Source organism: Sabethes cyaneus, chromosome 1 (genome assembly GCF_943734655.1).
Source record: "Sabethes cyaneus chromosome 1, idSabCyanKW18_F2, whole genome shotgun sequence".
NCBI classification, from domain to species: Eukaryota; Metazoa; Arthropoda; class Insecta; order Diptera; family Culicidae; genus Sabethes; species Sabethes cyaneus.
The window spans coordinates 81568022-81587572 of NC_071353.1; the positions used below are offsets into that span (position 1 = coordinate 81568022).

The 19551-nt window shown below is 38.0% G+C and overlaps 1 protein-coding gene across 3 annotated transcripts in view; it reads right to left on the reverse strand.

Annotated features, from left to right (window-relative positions):
- The window catches only part of LOC128732919 (syntaxin-binding protein 5), a 1693445-nt gene that overhangs the window by 1499917 nt on the left and 173977 nt on the right, over positions 1–19551 (reverse strand). Inside the window, exon 1 of one of the 3 annotated variants that reach the window (XM_053826376.1) lies at positions 1424–1493. The exons of the other annotated variants lie outside the window; for them this stretch is intronic. The gene's annotated coding sequence lies outside the window, so the exon portion shown is untranslated. Of the gene's footprint in view, positions 1–1423; positions 1494–19551 lie in introns of those variants that run through there. 3 annotated transcript variants of the gene reach the window in all.

The following is a 19551-nucleotide window of genomic DNA, read 5'->3' on the forward strand; positions in this document are numbered from 1 at the left end:
AATTTTCAACTTTTTGAATACCCGCGCGTACCGTCTTCCGATTACCAGAGGAAAAGCACTATTGCCCGTTTCTTTGGTAACAAAACACGCTGCTCACTTTTTTGATAGCTTGAAATCGTCGCAGAAAGAATCTGCTTGGCTGTATGTATAAGTTATCAGTATATATTCTGCTTGTCTAGCACGTAAGCTATTGATTTACTTGACAAAATAAACGATATTTGCCCCCGCGACGATTCGCCCGCGACGGTTATAATTCATCGCGTACGAAAGGGTGGGAAATTGACAATATTCAACGTACAAACATATAAAAATTTATTTACTGTTTGGTTTAGTTACTGACTTGGCTTCGTTTTAATAAAATATATTCAATCAATCCATGGATATAACTCCGAAATCGGTTGAGGATTGAATGTATACGTTATAATGTTTCTACTTTGATAAACGTTACGTATATAGCTTGTATACATGAAGAATCGTATTATTACATACATGGATATATCCTACTATCGCTACAAAGAGACTTACGTGGTCCTACGTCACTTATGCGGTCGTGTCTTGTGCACAACACCTCTGATTTTTTTCATTATACTTTCAATGGCAAGCTAGTTGTTTACATACGATATCAAAAAACAGACCTGTGACATTTTCAGTTTTTGAGACACTCTTTTTTAAGAAATAACGATGTGTCCATGCAATGGACTCGCATGGCGTTTTATTTTAAAGAAGCATTTCTTTGTCAAAACCCCCTTTTATTACAAGTAAAAACAAAAACCATGCGTCTCCATTGTATTCTCGATACTTTATGAATACTTATTCTTTGGTCTACACACCATGGAAACATAAAAAGTGAATGTTTTCAAAATTTTTGCGATAATAAAAAAAAGTTTGGGCTTCAGTCCAATATTTTTTCTGAAAAGCTCATTAAAATACTTTCCATTTGGTGTTAACAGCAATTAAATCGGTTCAATGGATCAAAAGTTACGAATTTTAAAAGAAAGAAAGGTCGAAAAAATGGTAACCACACTGACTCAGAACAGGAGAGCCCTAAGTACCAAATAAAAATACGGATCTAAAATATACTGCAAAGGAATAAGTACACAAAATTTGAATAAAATCGGAGCAATTTTGAATTTCGATATGTCTTTTTTCATAATATTGCTGAGTTGACGTGCATTATGGCTAATAGTTGGTATTAATAAAATGAGCCTTAAGCGTAAAATTACGCTGAAATATTACATAATTTAAAAAAATTATTAAAAATAACAATATTTTTTGTTCATTTAAATTATTTTGGAGCTGTTAATTTTTCCCCAAATTTGTCTACTTTCCAAATATATCTACCAAAAATTTTCGGATGGGTAGATAAAATCGGTAAACCACTGTATATCTACAGAAATCACAGTATATTCTTAATAAATCTTACCTTTCTCTTTGAAATCTTAAACTCTGCACCACTTTTGGAATTTTTGAATGAATGTTCCATAAATGCAATGAATAGTTGGTATTAATAAAATGAGCCTTAAGCGTAAAATTACGCTGAAATATTACATAATTTAAAAAAATTATTAAAAATAACAATATTTTTTGTTCATTTAAATTATTTTGGAGCTGTTAATTTTTCCCCAAATTTGTCTACTTTCCAAATATATCTACCAAAAATTTTCGGATGGGTAGATAAAATCGGTAAACCACTGTATATCTACAGAAATCACAGTATATTCTTAATAAATCTTACCTTTCTCTTTGAAATCTTAAACTCTGCACCACTTTTGGAATTTTTGAATGAATGTTCCATAAATGCAATGAATAGTTGGTATTAATAAAATGAGCCTTAAGCGTAAAATTACGCTGAAATATTACATAATTTAAAAAAATTATTAAAAATAACAATATTTTTTGTTCATTTAAATTATTTTGGAGCTGTTAATTTTTCCCCAAATTTGTCTACTTTCCAAATATATCTACCAAAAATTTTCGGATGGGTAGATAAAATCGGTAAACCACTGTATATCTACAGAAATCACAGTATATTCTTAATAAATCTTACCTTTCTCTTTGAAATCTTAAACTCTGCACCACTTTTGGAATTTTTGAATGAATGTTCCATAAATGCAATGAATCGTCAGCCGTCGCTGACACCAAACTGCCTTCATTGACGAGGAATTCAATAAGATTAACCGCACAAGCTGACTCTTTCTCGTGTTGGATATGAGCATCGACGCCAAATTTACCTAATCTATCTATGTGTTAAGGAAAACAAAGAATGATGGTTTAACCCTCAATTGATCAACCAATTGATTTTGACCAATTCAATGACTCAATTGATTTCATCGCAATCTGATCAACCGGGTACACCTGTACCCACTAATCCTTACTGTGCATCTTCAACAGTTAAAACCTTAGGCGACATCCATTTAGTACGTCACACAAATTTTGACCAAAATCAAAACCCCCCTCCTCCCCTTGTCACATTTCGTCACATTAAATATTCATTAATTTTTTTATTTAAAGCTATCAAATGAATTTCAGCAAATAAAAACCCGATTTAATCCACCTAGTGGTGAAAGGAACCTTTGCTATACCATTTTATATGTCATTTGATATGGGCATTTTCAGCTAAAATATTATTGTTGATTTGTATTTGAATTTGTAATTTTCATAAAACTGACAGAGTCAAATTATATATACATCACTTTGAACTAAATTCTTATATAAACTGTTTCTTAGGTCCAGCCGTTCTCATGTTATTCAGATGTGAAATCTAAAAATTATCTATTAGAGTCAACACATGCAAAGTACCCGATAACCGTGTAATCGACCTTCACGAATTTGAACCAAATTTTGCCAGATTGTTCATTTTAGGCAAGAAAGCAAAAATCTTAAATTCGGCGCAAATACATTTCAACCCAATTATTCTAAAGGATAAGCTTTCCAATAACACCAGTAACCGTTTCATGCAGAATAGACGCATTCAAGTGCATTTAAGTGGTTGGTAAACGGCTGGATAATGCTGGATATAGACCCCATAGTGGTCGTTAGCCTCTTATCCAGCAACTCCGATCCCGACCTCCTCGTGGCACCAACCAGAATACGAGCAACCTTAGCGGAGATCGGGTAACCAACCCCGGTGGAAACTAAGGTCGTATACTAACCGGGAAGAAGATATAGTGAGTCTCGGCACTATAAGATGGCAGCCCCATCGCGAGACTCGGTAGTGTTGCCCGGCTACACACCTAAATTAAAAAGTACAAGGTATACAGCCCTAAGGGTTGTACGAAAGGGTGACGTAGGACTATATCAGACCATCAGATCAAAGACTAACGTAAATTGCATTTCTGGCATATGTATGTTTATAAGAATCTGTGAGTGCCATTGTTTAAGTGAATGTCTAAAAGAGAAGAGCGAAATATTCAGAATCAATTCTTCATTTAAGGGGGCATAGTACTTTTTACACCATATTTTTTGCCTTATTTCAAATATTTTTTTCTCGATAACGCGAAAAGCGAATCGATTCGGGTTTATTGCTTGCTAAACATTGCACTTTATACCAATATTTGCAGTTTTGTTTGCATATCTGAACCTCTTCCCCTCTCCCCTGCGGCTCCTTGAACATGATCATTCGGAAAAAACATGATTTGCGGTACCATGGATTGGCGCTGGGGGGCTTATCCGAATTGAAAAATTCCAAAACGACATGAAAGAATATTAAATTATCTCGTGTTTGACCCATCCTTTTTTTAAAATTCGAACGCATAACAAAATGGCGGACATTCAAACATAAAAGTAAGGTTTTTAGCCGAAAAAATTGACTTTAACCATTTCTTAAAAATACAAAAATTGTAATATCAAAAAAAGGATGGGTCAAACACTAGATAATTTTGTTGGCTTTAAAACAAAAAAAGAATCATGAGAATTGCTTGAGCCGTTCTTGAGATATTTATGGTACCGCCTTTCAAAACCTGGTTTCGAGAAAAACGACGTTGAAGTTTTTATTCGCTGTGTAATCGCTCCAGACATGCGCGGTACAAATAGCTGTAACTTTGTCAATTTTTGGAATTCATCGAAATGACTTGAAACACATATGGTCAAAATGTTAATCTTTCGAAATAATCAATAAAAAAAAACCTTTGAAACATAGAAATTTCTTTTAAAAATCACTTGTGTGAAATGGTAAGGAGATATCCTCCTACCCAGGGGTGAGGGGTCTCAAAGCACCATAAAATAAATAAATTTAAAATAAATTCATGCTTCCAAAAAACCCCACATGCCAAATTTGGTGCCATTTGCTTGATTAGTTCTCGAGTTATGAAGAAATTTGTATTTCATTTGTATGGGATCTCCCCTTCTTAAAGAAAGCAAAGGTTCTAATCCACCATGAGGAAACCCCTCCCCCTGTTAAAAGACGGAGGGGTCTCATTATACCATAAAACAAAATCCTGCCTTCTAAAACCCCCACAAGTCAATTTTGGTTCCTTTTGCTCGAGTAGTTCTCGAGTTATGAGGAAATTTGAATATTATTTATATGGAGGCTCCCCCTCCTAAAGAGGGGAGGGGTCTTAATTTACCATAGAAAAAATTCTTGCTTTCTGAAACCCCTACATTCCAAATTTGGTTCCATTTGCTTGATTAGTTTTAGAGGTTTGAGGAAATTTGCATTTCCTTTGTACGGGAGCCCCCCTCTTAGAAGGAGAAGAGGTCTCAGTACACCGTAGAAAATTAATCCTGCCTTCTGAAACCCCACATGCCAAATTTGGTTCCATTTGCTTGATTAGTTCTCGAGTTTTGGGGAAATTTGTGTTTCATTTGTATAGGAGCCCCCCCTAAAATTGCTCTCTTACCCCCCTAAAAAATTGCTGGTCATTTTATCTATCCAACGCCATATAAATTGTTCAGTTTCGTTCAGTAGTTCTGTAGTTATTAGCATTTGAAATCTTTCATTCAAACGTTACACTTCTATTTTTGTTTTCACAAAGTGCTACCCAATCCTAGTATAGTAAACAAAGACGTAGTCCTACGTCAAAAAACTAACAACAATCAAGCATATTCGGAGCGGAATATTCGGCATCGACCTAGGCCACGGAATAAGGACGACGAATGGAGACTCGGTACTTGGAACTGCAGATCGCTAAATTTCGCAGGTTGCGAGCGGGTGCTGATTGAACAGCTTGAACCCCGCAAACTCGGCATCGTAGCTCTGCAGGAAATCTGTCGCAATGGAGAGAAGGTATGGAAGATCCGTGGCGGAAAGGCCCAGTTTTACCAGAGCGGCGGCGCTACCAACGAACTGGGAACGGGCTTTGTAGTGCTGGGCGGAATGCCGGATCGCGTGATAGATTGGAAGGCGATCAACGAGAGAATGTGTGTATTGAGGATAAAGGGCCGTTTCTTCAATTATAGCATCATTAACGTGCACTGCCCGCACGAAGGTAGACCCGACGATGAGAAAGAAGTGTTCTACGCGCGGCTGGAGGCAACGTACGACAGCTGCTCGTCACGGGACATCAAGATCGTCATCAGGGTTATGAACGGTAGGGAAGAAATGTATAGACCGGTGGTAGGACCCCATAGCCTGCACACCGACACAAACGATAACGGCCAAAGATGTATAAACTTCGCAGCTTCCCGAGGCCTGGTGTTCCGAAGCACCTTTTTCCCGCGCAAGGATATCCACAAAGCCACCTGGAGATCACCTGACCAACGTACAATGAACCAAATTGACCATGTTCTCATAGAGGGCCGAACGTACGTTCCCGTCGGGGTGCGGATATTGATTCTGACCATTATCTAGTAGCAGTACATGTGCGCTCAAAGCTGTCCACCGTATACCGGATACGTCATAGCCGCCCTCCTCGGCTGAACATCAGGCAGCTAGATAACCCACAAGCTGCCGAGAACTACGCGCGAGTACTGAATGAAGCACTGCCTTCTTCCGAGGAGTTAGGTGCTTCAAACCTCGAAAACGGTTGGGACAGATTACGCTCGGCCATCGGAGAGGCCGCTACCGCGGCACTAGGTATTGAACCTTGGAGTACACAAAATGATTGGTTTGATAGGGAATGCCAACAAGCGGTGGAGGAGAAAAAAATTCTTGGAAAAATTATCTAAGTATTTCCACTAGAGAGAACCTGGCCAAATACCGACGAGCTAGGAACCAGTTAACCACGATCCTGAGGAGAAAAAAGCGTCAGAAGGAGGACAGAGATCGTGAAGAATTAGAGCAACTATGAGACTAATAGCGCATAAATCGGCTTGGCCATCTCTAAGAAACAGGCGATAATTATTACCTTGTCAAAATACGTTTTTAAGCATAACTTTTAAACTACTTGTTTTTTTTTAAATAAAACTTGCTGAAAATTTTTATGATAGCAAGAGCTTTCATTTGGTACTAAGATGATTAAAATCGGTTGCGTGGTTCCGGAGAAAATCGTGTGATATAATTTTCACACGACACCACGTTTCACCACGACACAATTCAATAGTGATATACTAGGCAATAATACCTTTTAAATGAGACTAATAGCGTATAAATCGGCTCAGCCATATTGTTATTATTGTTGTTATTGTTTATTGATCCATCGGACAAGTCTCGTCTACATGAATAAAAATTAAAACTAGAACTACTACTATTTACATCACACAGACAAGATAAAATTCTTCAAGGTTTTTTTGAAACTTAACGCACATTGAGAAAAATCAAACAAGTGGTACACATTATTAAATTCACAAAAAATAGCATAAACAGGATCATTTCTACCGTAGTTCGTCCGTCTGAAATTCAGTCTCAAGAACTCTCTGGATCTTAGGAATACAACTGGCACGTTCAGATTGATCTGCTCTAGAAGTGGCGGTGAATCGATGTTTCCGAGCAATAGTTTGGCCGCAAATAAAGCTCTGGCTGAGTTGCGACGACGCTGTAAGGTCTCCATTCCGAATAAACGACAGCGATCCTCATACGGTGGCAGGCGTGTTGGGTCATTCCACGGAAGTAATCGTAAACCAAATCTTACGAACCGAGATTGGATAGCCTCAATTCTATTTATCCAGCTGCTTGCATAAGGGCTCCAAACTACTGATCCTGTTTCCAAAATTGAACGAACGAGTGCGTAATATAGCGATCGCAGACAGTAGGGGTCTCGGAAACCACTGGCGGCTCTTTTAATAAAACCTAAGTTCCTGTTAGCTTTGGCAATGATGCTCGAGTAATGGTTTCTGAATGAAAACTGCGAATTTAGCAAGACTCCAAGATCTTTAACCACTTTGACGCTTTCAAGAGAGCAGCCGCCGATTTTGTAATCCCATCCAATAACCGTTTTCTTGCACGTGAAGGAAATAACACAACATTTCTGTACACTAATTACTAGTTGATTCCAACAACACCAGTCCTCGAACAGCTTCACTAACCGCTGCAACTCCTGACAGTCTTCTGTTGATTTAACCCTGATAAACATCTTCAGATCATCAGCATTCAAAAGTTTGCAGGCCTGAGGTATAAGCAGGCAAACATCATTAAAAAATATTGAGAACAGTGGTGGTCCCAGGTTGCTCCCCTGAGGTACTCCGGAATTGTTACAAAAACTGTAGGAGCGTAACGAACCCAGCTTAATATTTAGTTTGCGATTCACCAGATAGGATTTCAGCCATCCAACGAAATGTGAACAAGCACCCAAGCGATTGATTTTAGCCAACAGTAGTCGGTGATCAACACGATCGAAGGCTGCTTTAAGATCAGTGTATATGGTATCCATTTGGTATCCGTCTTCAATAGCCTTGATACATAGCGATGAGAATTCGACAAGATTTGTATTAATTGACCTGCCTTTGAAGAAACCATGTTGAGCAGGCGAGATGAATGATTTGACTGCAATGAAAAGTACGTCTCCTACTAAAATTTCCAAAAGTTTGGATCCAGCACACAACGAGGTAATCCCACGATAGTTGGTGATATCACGCTTATCTCCTTTTTTATGAATAGGAAACATTGTGGATTCTTTCCACCTTTCGGGAAACTTCGCCTGCGATAGTGACGCATTAAAAATGATGGTCAAGGGTATTGCTACAGAGTCAGCGCATTTCTTGAATACGACTGAAGGAATGCCATCAGGTCCAGCCGCTACGGAACATTTCAATTTTCGAATGGCAGATAAAACGTCTTCCACAGTAAAACTGATGACTCTAAAATCAATAGCGTCACTGGGCACAAATCTCAATGCCAAATTGATAGATTGATCACTGGCAGGGTCAATTTTAAACACTGTAGAGAAATGATCAGCAAACAAATTGCAAATCGCTTCGCGAGACTCAGCTACTTTTGTGTCAAGGAACATGCTTGTCGGTAGCCCACTTGTTTTGCGTTTTTCGTTCATGAAGTGCCAAAAGCTTTTTGGATTACGCTTCAATTCCGCATCCAATTGCTACGTCTCCATTTTTCGGTACTGCGCATTTTTCACCTCAAACATTATTGGGTCGAGATTGCTGCTGATGTCCTTTTTGGTTATCTCTATCGGCTGAACCTTTTTTGGCTTGAGTAAAACTGTTTTTTCAAGCCTATTCACAGTGTCATTTTTACTCTTGGGTGATTTAATTATGGGCAACGGATCATCAAAAGTGTCTGAAATACTTCCAGTTTTCAAGCTTCAATCAGAGGTTTTGGCAATACCCATTTTACGCCTTTTGCCAGATCTCAGCAAACCACCTTCGTCTTCTACGGATACATCAGTTGCTTTGCGTTTGATATTGCTCGCCGATTTTGCAGGCAAAGAACTCGCCACGCTGGCATAAGTTTCTCCCGAAGTGGGGGTATGCTCTCGCATCACACTTGCAGCAACCAGATTTATCTCCGAGCATTTTACGTGGAGGATTGTCCCGCAGTGACCCGAACAATACACCCGGTCAATGTCTGAAGATATGCGTAGCGCGCACGCACAGCACACCACTGAAGTCATTTTTTCTTTTTTGCGCCGCAGCGCAAGCTAGCACAATTAGATACCACTCGATTGCTCAGTTTTATCACTTTTGTACCGAATATCGTAAATGATTTTCGCCATTAACTGGCACCAAATTTTCGTTAACAACTTCTCCACTAGATTTATTCGGTAGCTGTTTAAGTGAACAGCATTAAAATGAATTGACAATTATTAAACCGTCACGATTTCACTACAAAAAATGCGTTGAAATCAGGAGACGAAACTGAACGCGCGAATAATGATACCACCATATCACCATGTCTCACCATGTCATATCCGAGAAACAGGCGATAGAAAATAAGCTGCACACACACATACACACACACACTCATACACACATACCCACACACACACATCCAGCCCAAGAGGACAGGTATTCGTTATTGCGTAGTTGTCACGCTCGACGTGAGAAATGCGTTTAATAGCGCTAGCTGGGACTCCATAGCCAGCTCGCTTCGGAGCGTCCAAGTGCCGGTGTCGCTGTACAGAATTTTGGAAAATTATTTCCAGAATCGTGTTCTATACTACAACACGGAGGAGGGTCAGAAATACGTTCCAATCACGTCAGGGGTTCCGCAAGGTTCCATACTGGGCCCGGTGTTGTGGAACGTCATGTATGACGAGGTGTTGAAGCTAAAGTTCCCGGTAGGGGTGGTGATTGTCGGCTTTGCGGACGACATCACCTTGGAAGTCTACGGTGAATCTATCAGAGAGGTTGAGTTGACGGCTGCCCACTCTATAAGCATTGTTGAAGATTGGATGCGATCCAGGAAACTGGACCTAGCGCATCATAAAACGGAGGTTATCGTGGTGAACAACCGCAAGTCGGTACAGCAAGCAAATATCAGCGTCGGGGACTGCACTATTTCGTCAACGCGGTCCTTAAAACTCCTTGGAGTCATGGTCGACGACAAGCTCAAGTTCGGGAGCCACGTCGACTATGCCTGCAAGAAGGCTTCCACAGCTATTTCGGCATTGTCTCGTATGATGTCTAATAGCTCTGCAGTATATGGCAGCAAGCGAAGGCTTTTAGCCAACGTGGTCCAGTCCATACTCAGGTATGGCGGGCCGGTGTGGTCATCGGCGTTAGGTACCAAAAGCTATCTAGCCAAGGTGGAAAGCACCTATAGTCTCATGTGCTTAAGAGTGGCGAGTGCGCATCGCACAGTTTTACATGACGCAATCTACGTCTTAGCGGGTATGATGCCTATTGGTATCATCAGCGAGGACGTAGAGTGCTTCAACCAACGTGGAACTAGAGGTATACGGAGTACCACAAGATCGGCCTCGATGATCATATGGCAGCGGGCATGGTCTGATTCCACAAAAGGCCGGTGGACACATCGACTTGTCCCGGAACTATCCGGATGGGTCAACAGGCGCCATGGCGAAGTCAACTTCCACCTGACACAGATTCTGTCAGGGCATAGTTGTTTTAGACAGTATCTGCACAAGTTTGGGCATGCGGAGTCCTGCGAGTGTCCAGAATGCGCGGACGTTGAGGAAACTGCAGAACATGCTTTCTTCATATGCCCTCGTTTCGCGGACGTGAGAAGCAACAGTTAGCGGACAGGACACTACTCCGGATAACTTAGTCCAAAGGATGTGTTCTAGCTCGGACGTCAGGGGTGCGGTCAATGCGGCTGCTACCCAGATCGTACTTGAGCTACAAAACCGCTGGAAAGCCGATCAATGGCGAATAAACAGCCTAACTACCAAAGTCCAGTAGTTATCTAAGAGTGTGCGTTAAGCATAATAGCCCCTCCCTGAAGTAATACCGATAAGGTGGTTCCAGGGGGGATTGAGCCTGGAGACTCGAGTAGGGTTTTAGTGGGTCTGGATCCTCACGCCCCAGTAGGGGGGTCGGGATACCAAACCCCACTCCCTGAGTTGTCTTCTCAGGTGTCTGATAGCAGATTTCCCTACTCGTTAAAATAAAAAAACTGATTTAATCCACCTACTGGTGAAAGGAACCTTTGTTATACGGTCTTACTTGCTATTTGAGATAGAAATCGACACGTATGGTTTACTTAAAAGTTTTGGAAATTAAATAAGTTTACAAAAATTGAACCAAATAGAAGCACTTATAAATTTTGATAGTTCCTTTTCTCATGAAATTGCTGAGTAAGTTGATACTAATGAGGGTGAGTGCAAGTAAAAGTAAGTTGTAAGAAGAAATATAATTCTTTAACATATACATTGCGTAGTAAAGGTCTAGTTTATAGGTTTTTGAACTATGCATAATTTCCTGTAATGCCATTCCATTTGATTCACATCAGTAAAGTTTTCTTGAATAAATTTCATCAATTTTTTATTAACCTTTGGTTACTCACGCTGTTGTATTTTGTACAACATGTGTAGGTTTTTGAATGCCGTATTGTCATAAAGTTACAAATCGTATATTACGTATATACTAACGTATATTCTTCAATAAACTTGTTATGAGCAAAATATCAGAAATTCTGACTCAGAATTATATAATGCATTAACACTTTAAATTGTTAGGAAAATAGATTAGCATAAACCGATTAGCATAAATCACAAAAACGAAGCAAGTAGCATATGAGGTGTACCGCAATTGGCCCCAACTGGAATTTTCTCTCGTTTCTTCATATGGAAAAATGGTGTCTGTATGCAGCAAAACTACCAGCAAATGTAAAATGTTTAAAATGTATCCGTCTGTTGGTAGTCGAGTAATTCGGGGTCAAAATCAGGGTATTTTTTATAATCAAAGTTCTACAGTTCCTAAACAAGCAAACATAAAGGTATACTATGTTCAGCAAAGTTGTGTATTTTTATTATTTATACAACTTTGTAATACTTGAAAACGGCATACAACAATTACAAAAAGAGCTAAAATATAAAAACTGATTTTACAAGTTCATATACAATAAATAAGATTTTTCTATCTCCGCTGAAGAGATAGAAGGTTACTGTCTTCAGCAAAATTTCTTGTAATAATATGCTCTAAAAGTTTACAGAACACATCAATGTGTTATATTGAAACTGAAGGAAAATATTTTTTTTATTTCACTTTTAGGGGGATTAATCAAAATTCAAATTCTACCAGACGATAGAGCTTTCAATTTTAAGAAACTCTCCCAACGGTTTGATAAACCTAAAACCAAGTGTTCCTAGTCAAAAGTCTAGTGCGCACGTTTGCTTTGGTTTTGGACTGATTTTACAAATTCATATACAATGAATAAGATTTTTCTATCTTCGCTGCTAAGATAGAAGGTTACAGTCTTCAACAAAATTTCTTGTAATAATATGTTCTAAAACTTTGCAAAACGCATCAATGTGTTATATTGAAACTGAAGAAAAATAATTTTTTTATTTCACTTTTAGGGGGATTAATCAAAATTTAAATTCCACCAGACGATAGAACTTTCAATTTCAAGAAATTATTCCGAAGGTTCCATTAACCTAAAACCAAGTTTTCCCAGTCAAAATTCTATAGCGCATGTCTTTTTGGCTGTGTGCCTTGTCTTTGGCTTTGTGCTTTGGCTTTTGATCGGCAAAACCGTTTCTTCTGAAATTTTGCAGATATATTTGCAGCATTAAAATCTCTAATTTGATGCCAAAATAATTCAAACTAGATAAATCATCTTAGATGAAATGATTATAAATTATAGTAAATTTTAATGTGTTGTATTCAATTGCTCATAACTTTCAAATTAAACGTCCAATCAAAAAACAAATCAATAGTGATCTATTAGGCTATCCCAAGTAACAATACAAAAGCCAATTGGTCTTATTCAGTTCTTATAGTAGTTTTATCAAAGCATTGCTAAGTGTATCAGATTTTATAGTGTTTTTCCCCAAGTGAATTTTATCTTATTTGATTAATATTTCTGAAGTATGACTGAAGGAGACTTGAAGAAACACGCATAAAACTGTATTATCAATAAGTGTAATTCACCTTATAAGCAGTTTTAAGGGATACTTGATTTATGCTTAAAAACGACGCTCCCTAAAGTTTAGCAATAGATTTGACAAAAATTTATGACATTCTTCTGCAAGATTGGTTTATCTCAACAATACTGCCATAAAACTCTCTTAAAACCGTGTATTCTTGAAAGAGAAATCATACTCTTAAGAAAGAACATTCTAGCGAAAATAACTGATCTGTCAAAACGGATGGCTGAACCAAGAGAAAATTGAAAAAATATGGATCTTTCAAACGGAAATTAAGCAAAAATCGGCCCAATATTTTGAAAACTTTTTCATATAAACAATCAGCCGAGTCACAAAATGAATGACGAGAGCAGCAGAGCTGGGGAATGGCGGTGCCGGTGATGATTTATCAATGGTAGATTTGTACGTAATTAGATAAATTTGGTTCGATTGTGTTTTGCCGGAGACGGTGCGGGTTTCCTTTAGAGTTGTTTATATTTTTTAAACTGAATGACCTCTATATCACTAGTTAGTATCTTTGTTTGGAAAATGATTGAAAGGATCGAAGCAATTGAAGCGTATTTTGTAAAAGCAATGATAACGATAAAGTGTATAAAAAATTCTGTAGAATAAATTTTCCGCATGGAACTGTCGTGCAGTCCTCTTTTAATTTTGAAAATAAATTTATATTGACAATCAACATGTCTGCTGTACTTTGAAATTATCGCGCTAAGGGGAAGTATATGAATCTCCAGTACAAACATCGACACGTCGTTGACGTTTCCTTTGTTTATACTAGAATGGTTGCGAAAAGCTTGGTTCCCTTAAATAATTCTAACAATTCTTATGCAAGCGCAGCTTGTCTTCTTCAAGAATGCAACAAGTATAGATGAACTTATTGCCCTCTTGGAAAAATTTTCTTTGTCTTCACTCTTAAATGATTCTACCTGTAAATAGGTCGGATTTAGTTAAAGCTAGGTTGAAAGTACTCAAAATGCCCTTAAAGTGTACAAACTCAAACTTTGGGTAAAAATTTCAACCAATTTTGGCTACTTGCTACCGATAATTGAATTATTCTCTATGACAAATAACGCAATTTTAAGTTCCTACTACCAATTTTTTGGTTGAAAAACTACTCAAAATCTGAACTTGTACACTTTAAGGGCATTTTGAGTAGTTTCAACCTAACTTTAACTAAATCCGACCAATTTACAGGTAGAATCATTTAAGAGTGTTGTGCAAGAAATATTGTGCGCGCATTCCCTTACTGGACACGACGGTTGAAACAGTCGTGTTTCTGAACGGTCGTAAAAAGTAGAGTGACTATATACAGAGTGGCCACAATGTCAAAGTTGGAATGATAATTATCTGTCAGTGTCATTCCAATCGAGCAGACGACGTATCCAACGCGTATGCAGGAAAGAGAAAGAAAAACCTTGGGAAAACCGCATTGCATACATTTGGGATGACTTGTCGCTACTCTGTATATAGTCACTCTAGTAAAAAAGGTCGTTTTTAGCTTTTGACAGATAAAATGTCAAATTGTGTCATCATCATCGCTGTTTCATTATTGGAACCAATCGAGCAAAGTAAATAAACCTAGGAATTACCGTTCTATCGGAAGAAACGGAATGAAATTCAGCATGAAATGAATTTGTATTTTCAACGCCGGTTTGCCGAAATTTCATAGTGAATAAAGTGTAGTTTATCCTTCATTATACAAACAAGCAATAACAAAGCAATAACGTTCGTATTCGAAAACAATTTTTTTAATACTTTTGTATGATTAACACAAAGTCACGATCAAGGTTGCGACAGAAACGCAACGAGCCTGTGTTGCCAGTTATGGCGATAAAACATTACGAACTGTGTTGCCAATTTAGTCATTTTTGATGTAGGACTACGTCTTACGGCAAGTTTTGAGATAGGGTGTCATTCCAAAAAATCGAAAAATGCGAGCGTCACGAAAAATGAAAGGTTTTGAACGCTAACAGCTCAGCGGTTTTCCGAACGATTTTCAATATTCTTACACCAATCGATCGGAAAATCTTCTAAGAATTGACCCAAATGAAGAAAAGTATGGATTTTTGATGTTTAACTATTGAAAAATTGAAAATAATGAACCTATGTTTTACCAGAATTCTCGCTTCGTGATTGGTTGGAAGATTCTTTGCGATGATTTAAAACTATACCAATTTGATATCTGTGCTTGGGAAGTACGCCAAAACAAGTGACAAAGTTTCCCCATTTCAACAAGATTTCTTAACACCGCGGTTAAACCTAGACCATTTTGATGTCCTTGCTTGGGAAGTACGCCAGAAAAAGTGACAGAGCCCCCTCGTGCCAACAGATTTCGTACGAACGTGATTAAACCTAGTCCAATTTGATGTCTGTGTTAGGGAAGTGTGCCAGAAAAAATGACACAAGTTCGTTGTCCCAACAGATCGCAAATTCTTTACTGCGAGACGATTAAACCTCGGCGAATTTGATATCTGTGTTGGAAAAATGTGCTACAGCTGTAGTGTTCGGTTATAATACGACTCTGTATGAATATGCATGCCGTTTCATTAGAAGTGTAGTGAAAAGATGTGCTGTTGATAAAATAGGATTGAATTGGTAAAACCCCTTCAACGTGGGGAACCATGGGTAATAAAAACAATCTTTAATTTCAGTAAGGTAGCAGGAAAACAATAGTTTGTGTTCTTGATTTTGCTAAATTGTTTTCAAATGCAGAATATTTAGAGAATCGAACGTATGCAATGTTACTACTTTGATAAATGTTACATACAACACATGTAGCATGTATATATGTTGCATATAGCATGTATACATGAAGAATCGAATGATTACAAGAATGAATACATGCTATCACTACAAAGAGACTTACGTAGTCCTGCGTCACCTATATATGCGGTCGTGTCTTGTACACAACCCCTCTGATTTTTTACCTTTGGAACGTTTGAAACAGTACCTGAACTCCCCTCGGAATCCATCGATCAGGTAAATGCACAATAACAAAAGTAAAAACATCCACCGAATACAATTTCAAAAACCCGATTCAATCCACCTATTGGTGAAAAGAACCTTTGTTATAACATATCATTTGTCATTTGAGATAGAATTCGACACGCCTTCGGAACATAATTAAACTTTATGACAACACTCACTATGGTAGTTATCATCAATACATATGCATGTGTATGTACTGTGTACTGTATGTGTACTGATAAATTTGCATAATATTTGAAAGCAATCAAAAAATGTCTCCCTTTTATTTGTAATTCGTTATTTTGAGATAATAGCGGGGTCGCATTCTGGGGTTTGGTTTAAGTTGGAAACTGGCCGTTTTTCTTGAACATTTTTTACGACTACCAATGGTCTAGTTGTGCAATTTCGAGTACTTGGAGGTGTCGCATGACGGGTTTGTTATGATTCAAGGTGCTTCTATGTTCAAGTTTCATATATTCACTTGTTCCGGACATATCTTCGGAACCGTACATCCAATCCAAATTCTGTTCAATAGAATTCTTCTAGGCCACAAAACTTTGCGTTTGGTAGTCATTCAGTCAAATCGGTCCAGGCATTTCCTAAAAGCAGCTGTTTATTGTTATATTTTCACTACTGAGACTGTTATGCCGTTTTTTGTTACTTGTGACTGTTGACTGACATAGTTTGATATTTTGGGAGCAAACTTAACATTACTGTTTGAAATATTGAAAGCATGAACAATTTAAAGATGATTCCTAGGCAAAATTGGTGAAATTGACATGGGACTGTTATGCATTTATGGGCAGCAATGGTAGTTATCATCAACACATATGCATGTGTATGTAATATACTGATAAATTTGTAGAATATTTTTTTCTTGGGCAGAATTGATATTTAAGGGGGAGCCTTTTATCTTCAGAAATGTTGAGCCCAGAGTATTTTTCGGCACGTGGTCACGTTGAGAATTTACAGTAAAACTGAGGGATCGCTTGAAGGGAAGTGCAATGCTGTATATTGTAGGTACATAGGTACACATGTAGGTTTAAACGCTCTCCTCGAAACCATAATTATGTTTTCAGCGACGGTGCGTGTATCTCAGTATCTAGAGGACCGATTTGGCTGATTTTTGTTTCGACGTGTAAAAATTAATTATCTAAATTATGACATAGCAGCTTTTCGATATCTCAATTTTTCAATTTTCGCTGCATTTTTTAAAAAAATCGTTACTCTTCGCAACCAGTAAGAGGTAGATAGTTACAATGTACAGCAAAGTTGTTTATTTTATTGTGTTCTACAACTTTTGTGGAGACACTGTACTTTTTTGGACGCATTTAAAAACACAAAAATTTGTAACACCCTAATAGCTAGATTTACGGTCACCCTAATAGTGTCGAAAGTTACGCCATATTTTTTAAATAAACTCTTTCAAAGACACACTACCTGTAAAATTAAGCATTTTTGCGCTCTAGAGCACTAGATCACGTGTTTTTCTATTTGGTTCATATCAGTAAAGTTTGCTTAAATAATTTCGTCAATGTTTTTCAAATAACTTTTGATTGGTAAAGCCAATTCTAATGAAATTTGGCAGATATGTTCACAGCCTTAAGGCCTCTCGTTTGATACTAAGATAATTGAAATCTGATTAATTATCTGGTTAAAGTCGTTATGAATAATTGTAATTTTCTTTTTATTCTGTAAACGACTACTCATAACTTTCAAATTAAACGTCCAATCGAAAAACAAATCAATAGCGATCTATGAGGCTATATTACCTACCAAATGAGACTAATAGCGCATAAATCGGTTTGGCCATCTCTGAGAAACGTTCGACTAATTGACACCTTGAAAAAGAACATTTTTAAGCATAACTTTTAAACCGCTTGATTGTTTTCGATAAAACTCTCCCAAAAAATTTGCAGTAGCAAGAGCCTTCATTTGATACTAACATTTTTGAAACCGGTTGAGCGGTTCCGGAGAAAATCATGTCACGTAATTTTAACATTTTTGATTATAACTTTTAAACAAAATGTCGGACCGCAAAACCATGCAATAGTGATCTACAAGGTTATAACACCTTTCAAAGAAGCGTAATAGCAAACGAATCGGTTCAGCCATCTCCGAGAAACAGACGACTAAAGTCAAGCGTCACATACACACATACACACGCGCACACACACACATACACACGCGCACACACACACATACACACGCGCACACACACACATACACACGCGCACACACACACACACACACACACACACACACACACACACACACACACACACACACACACACACACACACACACACACACACACACACACACACACACACACACACACACACACACACACACACACACACACACACACACACACACACACACACACACACACACACACACACACACACACACACACACACACACACACACACACACACACACACACACACACACACACACACACACACACACACACACACACACACACACGCATTGCTTAATTCGTCGAACCTTATCGATTGGTATCCAGCTTTTTACGAGCCATAATGACGGACATGTTCCTATTATTTGAACAGTATTTTTGACATTTCTCTAATACATCGCACGTTTTCTTTCCGCACATTCCTTTAGTTTTACCGTGAACGCGCGGAAAAAAACGTGCGATGTATTAAGGAAATGTCAAAAATTCTGTTCAAATATAACGAACATGTCCGCCATTATGGCTCGTAAAAAGCTGGATATGTGACTCGGCCCTCCGGGCCCCGGACCAACTTTGTGTTTTTTGACCAATTTTTAAACCTTTGTTATAAAAAAACAGAAGTAATTCCCACAGCAATGACTAGAGAATTAGTAAGCCTTTCGCTCCCTGATAACGAAATATGTAACAATGAAAAGTTTTACCAAGAGCTCCAGAAATGGGCAGTAATGTTCAACATCAAACAAAATGCTTTAAAAGAATTGATGAATATTTTTGACAAACGACTTCCTAATATTTTTTCAAAGGATCCACAGTATTACTCGAATTCAATCGATGGGAAACGGCCAGTATTGGCATAATGGCTTCCGTGAATGTTTGGAACAAACATTTTCAGTAATTAATCATTTGAATAAAATATCGATCAAGATCAATATTGATGTCCTTCCGGTTTATAAAAGCTCCAAGGATGAGTTCTGGCCGATTCTCTTTAACATCGAAGAAGTTCCGGAGTTACAACCATTGATTATTGTAATATATTCTGGGAAAGATAAGCATTCTGATATCAAATTATTTCTAACACCATTCGTGGATGAAATGGAAGAAATAACCCAAAACGGAATTTAAATAAATGGACACTCATTCGCTGTTTTGATCCAGAGTTTTATTTGCGATTCTCCAGCTAGAGCAGAGCTAGAGCTACTCAACCTGTTTAGTATTTTTTTGCCAAGGAAAACTCCCGCTTTTTGATGCAATTGAAGGTTTTCCATTTATTAGTTGGAGCGGAGTCTTCCTCCAGTGATAACTTGGCTACGAGATGCTTTTTTGGCCAATATAACGTGCCGTTTATTTCCCACTTACTGGGGATAACACTTAAACAGGCCTCTCCACTTTCAATGGTCTGCACAATTTTGAATGGCATCCTATAAAATTATGCATTAGAAATATTCAGTGGTCAGATAAAACTAGGGCTGTCGGTATTGGGCGCTTTTGGTGAAAACCGGT